Source organism: Schistocerca cancellata, unplaced genomic scaffold (genome assembly GCF_023864275.1).
Source record: "Schistocerca cancellata isolate TAMUIC-IGC-003103 unplaced genomic scaffold, iqSchCanc2.1 HiC_scaffold_122, whole genome shotgun sequence".
In the NCBI taxonomy this organism is placed as follows: domain Eukaryota; kingdom Metazoa; phylum Arthropoda; class Insecta; order Orthoptera; family Acrididae; genus Schistocerca; species Schistocerca cancellata.
In genome coordinates this window covers 12,501-17,500 of record NW_026046172.1, presented here as the reverse complement: position 1 = coordinate 17,500, position 5,000 = coordinate 12,501, and the positions used below count along the sequence as shown (strand labels likewise).

Below are 5,000 nucleotides of genomic sequence, written 5' to 3'. Positions count from 1 at the left end.
GGCCTCATTCAAGTTGGACTTGGGCTCGGCGCGAGGCGTCGGGGTAGTGGACCCTCCCAAACACCACATGCCACGACAGGCGGCAGCCTGCGGGGTTCGGTGCTGGACTCTTCCCTGTTCGCTCGCCGCTACTGGGGGAATCCTTGTTAGTTTCTTTTCCTCCGCTTAGTAATATGCTTAAATTCAGCGGGTAGTCTCGCCTGCTCTGAGGTCGTTGTACGAGGTGTCGCACGCCACACCGCCAGCCGGCTGTGCACGCTACCGAGAAAGTACCGGTATGCGAACCGCCAGGCGACGGGCGCGCATCGCACGTTTAAGGAGACGCGGCCGGCCCCACAGGCGGCCACGACACTCCCAGGTCTCCGAAGGCGGGACAAACGCCGCGCGCTTCAGTATACGTAGCCGACCCTCAGCCAGACGTGGCCCGGGAACGGAATCCATGGACCGCAATGTGCGTTCGAAACGTCGATGTTCATGTGTCCTGCAGTTCACATGTCGACGCGCAATTTGCTGCGTTCTTCATCGACCCACGAGCCGAGTGATCCACCGTCCTGGGTGATCTTTTTTGTTTAGTTTCCACTGTCTCTTTCAAAACAGTTGCATAGGCGGGACTGAGGCGTTTGACGGCCCCTGTTCCAGCGTTCTGTGTCCAACGGCCTCACGGCCGATGGGCGTCGTACGGCTCCACACCGGAGCGGACAGGCACTCGGGCGAAAGTCATTCAAAACCGGCGCCAGGCGCCAGGTGCCGCAGGCCAGCCGCTCCAGAGCTTCAGCGCTCGTACCACACAACATTTTGTCCGTTAGTTTTGAGAGGCACGCGTGGTTCCGCACGCGGCGCACGGCTGCTGCCGTACAGGTAGCGTGTTGCGCGACACGACACGCACATCGAAAGACATGCAGTCTAGTCGGTAATGATCCTTCCGCAGGTTCACCTACGGAAACCTTGTTACGACTTTTACTTCCTCTAAATGATCAAGTTTGGTCATCTTTCCGGTAGCATCGGCAACGACAGAGTCGATGCCGCGTACCAGTCCGAAGACCTCACTAAATCATTCAATCGGTAGTAGCGACGGGCGGTGTGTACAAAGGGCAGGGACGTAATCAACGCGAGCTTATGACTCGCGCTTACTGGGAATTCCTCGTTCATGGGGAACAATTGCAAGCCCCAATCCCTAGCACGAAGGAGGTTCAGCGGGTTACCCCGACCTTTCGGCCTAGGAAGACACGCTGATTCCTTCAGTGTAGCGCGCGTGCGGCCCAGAACATCTAAGGGCATCACAGACCTGTTATTGCTCAATCTCGTGCGGCTAGAAGCCGCCTGTCCCTCTAAGAAGAAAAGTAATCGCTGACAGCACGAAGGATGTCACGCGACTAGTTAGCAGGCTAGAGTCTCGTTCGTTATCGGAATTAACCAGACAAATCGCTCCACCAACTAAGAACGGCCATGCACCACCACCCACCGAATCAAGAAAGAGCTATCAATCTGTCAATCCTTCCGGTGTCCGGGCCTGGTGAGGTTTCCCGTGTTGAGTCAAATTAAGCCGCAGGCTCCACTCCTGGTGGTGCCCTTCCGTCAATTCCTTTAAGTTTCAGCTTTGCAACCATACTTCCCCCGGAACCCAAAAGCTTTGGTTTCCCGGAGGCTGCCCGCCGAGTCATCGGAGGAACTGCGGCGGATCGCTGGCTGGCATCGTTTATGGTTAGAACTAGGGCGGTATCTGATCGCCTTCGAACCTCTAACTTTCGTTCTTGATTAATGAAAACATACTTGGCAAATGCTTTCGCTTCTGTTCGTCTTGCGACGATCCAAGAATTTCACCTCTAACGTCGCAATACGAATGCCCCCGCCTGTCCCTATTAATCATTACCTCGGGTTCCGAAAACCAACAAAATAGAACCGAGGTCCTATTCCATTATTCCATGCACACAGTATTCAGGCGGGCTTGCCTGCTTTAAGCACTCTAATTTGTTCAAAGTAAACGTGCCGGCCCACCCAGACACTCAATAAAGAGCACCTTGGTAGGATTTCAACGGGGTCCGCCTCGGGACGCACGAACACGCACGAGGCGGTCGCACGCCTTCGGCTCGCCCCACCGGCAGGACGTCCCACGATACATGCCAGTTAAACACCGACGGGCGGTGAACCAACAGCGTGGGACACAAATCCAACTACGAGCTTTTTAACCGCAACAACTTTAATATACGCTATTGGAGCTGGAATTACCGCGGCTGCTGGCACCAGACTTGCCCTCCAATAGATACTCGTTAAAGGATTTAAAGTGTACTCATTCCGATTACGGGGCCTCGGATGAGTCCCGTATCGTTATTTTTCGTCACTACCTCCCCGTGCCGGGAGTGGGTAATTTGCGCGCCTGCTGCCTTCCTTGGATGTGGTAGCCGTTTCTCAGGCTCCCTCTCCGGAATCGAACCCTGATTCCCCGTTACCCGTTACAACCATGGTAGGCGCAGAACCTACCATCGACAGTTGATAAGGCAGACATTTGAAAGATGCGTCGCCGGTACGAGGACCGTGCGATCAGCCCAAAGTTATTCAGAGTCACCAAGGCAAACGGACCGGACGAGCCGACCGATTGGTTTTGATCTAATAAAAGCGTCCCTTCCATCTCTGGTCGGGACTCTGTTTGCATGTATTAGCTCTAGAATTACCACAGTTATCCAAGTAACGTGGGTACGATCTAAGGAACCATAACTGATTTAATGAGCCATTCGCGGTTTCACCTTAATGCGGCTTGTACTGAGACATGCATGGCTTAATCTTTGAGACAAGCATATGACTACTGGCAGGATCAACCAGGGAGCTGCGTCAACTAGAGCTGAGCAGCCGGCCGCCCGGGAGTGTGTCCCAGGGGCCCGCGCGAACACGCAAGCGTCCGCTCAATTATTCTGCAAACAGGAGGAGGCTGAGCTCCCCTGCACAATACACCTCGAAACCCTCTCAGGTCCCGGCGGCGCGCAGCGCCGTCCTAAGTACTTGGTCGGGTTCGAGAGAGGCGCAATCGCCCGGAGTTAGGCGAGTAGACGCTTTAGGTGCGACCACCCGTGCTCCCAACTGAGCTTGCCGCTGCCGACAGAGGCCCGGGAGCGTGCTGTCGTGGCATTGCCGGCGGGAGACAACACGCGCCACCTACGGTGACCGGCAGCTCCAACGCCAGCGCCACAGAAGGGCAAAGGCCCCACGTGGGTGCCGAAGCGAACTCTCCCAGCACAGCGCACGTGCCAACACGTCTGCACAACTGCGATACAAACCACCAGCGAGAACCGCTGGGGCGACCGAGCAGCAGACGGCGTCGCGGCGCCGAGTGCCGGGCGGCGGCGCATCCTCAACGCACACAGTCCTCAGTCGGACCAGCACACTGCAGATGTCCACCGCGCTTCGCACCGGGCCCGCGAGGACCCACTTTGGCCGCCCGGCGCCGCGCGCAGGGTGCCCCGGCGCGCAGCTGCGCCGCCTGCCGCGTCCGTCGGCCGGCGCGCCTGCCACTGGGCGCCCCCACCAGCCGGCTGTAGCGCGTGCGCCCACGCACCGCGCGGCCAGCACGCCGGGCGGCCCCCCCTCACCGGCCGGGGACGGTCCCACCCAGCCACCGCCGCGTATCGCTTCACACACAGATTTGCCCTTACTGATTTACCTCCAGCAACAACAACCGCACCACAATGGGTTTACCAGTTGTTCATTTGCGTTGCGTCACGTCACCAGCAAACGTAGACGTCCATCCCAGTTTGCAAATGCAACGATTATTGCATACCTGTCTGTTAGGTGTCACGACACACTACGTCTGCCCACATACACGCAACAAAATGTGCACGACTAGAGAACACGTGGGAGGTGGCCCCCTACGTATGCGATGTCCATTACGAGACCGACTGTCAACCAGCATCTGTACCATGTCGCAGATGTGGAACGCGGTGCACCATGCTATCACACTGTGTGAGAAGAGACGACTACGTTTGAATACACGCGCCACTACATCAACAGACGGCTCATGCTGATCGCCATCCAGGGCGTCCGTTACTCCCACACGTCTCTATGGCGTACCACACTGCAATGTAGCTGTTATGGGGAGACGGCACGTGGCTGAGTGCACAACATTTGGACCGTATGGTTCGCTGTTGTTGGGCGCAGTCGTACGGTCACACATGTGCCACAGCGTATCATTCAGTACATACGGACCTATGTGCAGTACAATGTGAGGATTAAGCTTACGATATCAGCGGACAGTGGACACAGGCCGTACCACGACGTAGACTGAGCGCTTCGACATGCGAATGCCAGTGAACAGCTGCGAAGGGCATTGAACACGCAAGCACCTGAACGACCAGCGTGCGAAGGCAGGGTGGAGGGGGGGGGGGCGATGTACATCCTGCAGTTGTCCACATTACAGTGTACAGCGGGAGCATGTAAAAAGTAAGCAACACTTGCGAAGTGTTCAACATGAAACGACACACAAGAGGGTGGGCGGTGCGAGTAGCGAACTATATTCAGAGGGTTGTGGTTAGACAACACTAGATTAATGTAACGTGTCATATGCCAATTACAGAGCAGGTTAAGGCACAACGTGGGTTAGGTTAAGGCACAACGTGGGTTAGGTTAAGGCACAACGTGGGTTAGGTTAAGGCACAACGTGGGTTAGGTTAAGGCACAACGTGGGTTAGGTTAAGGCACAACGTGGGTTAGGTTAAGGCACAACGTGGGTTAGGTTAAGGCACAACGTGGGTTAGGTTAAGGCACAACGTGGGTTAGGTTAAGGCACAACGTGGGTTAGGTTAAGGCACAACGTGGGTTAGGTTAAGGCACAACGTGGGTTAGGTTAAGGCACAACGTGGGTTAGGTTAAGGCACAACGTGGGTTAGGTTAAGGCACAACGTGGGTTACGTTAAGGCACAACGTGGGTTAGGTTAAGGCACAACGTGGGTTACGTTAAGGCACAACGTGGGTTACGTTAAGGCACAACGTGGGTTACGTTAAGGCACAACGTG

The 5,000-nt window shown here is 56.0% G+C and overlaps 3 non-coding genes across 3 annotated transcripts in view; all 3 read right to left on the bottom strand.

Moving 5' to 3' along the window:
- The window catches only part of LOC126112060 (large subunit ribosomal RNA), a 4,223-nt gene extending 4,009 nt beyond the window's left edge, over positions 1-214 (bottom strand). Inside the window, exon 1 of the ribosomal RNA XR_007524276.1 lies at positions 1-214. This exon is cut by the window's left edge and continues 4,009 nt beyond it. This is a non-coding gene — a ribosomal RNA (large subunit ribosomal RNA).
- A 189-nt stretch (positions 215-403) lies between these two features.
- Positions 404-558, bottom strand: LOC126112061 (5.8S ribosomal RNA). The gene has a single exon (XR_007524277.1). It is a non-coding gene; the product is annotated as a 5.8S ribosomal RNA (ribosomal RNA).
- Positions 559-911: 353 nt separating this feature from the next.
- On the bottom strand, positions 912-2,820 carry LOC126112064 (small subunit ribosomal RNA). Its single transcript, XR_007524279.1, has one exon. It is a non-coding gene; the product is annotated as a small subunit ribosomal RNA (ribosomal RNA).
- Positions 2,821-5,000: the final 2,180 nt, after the last annotated feature.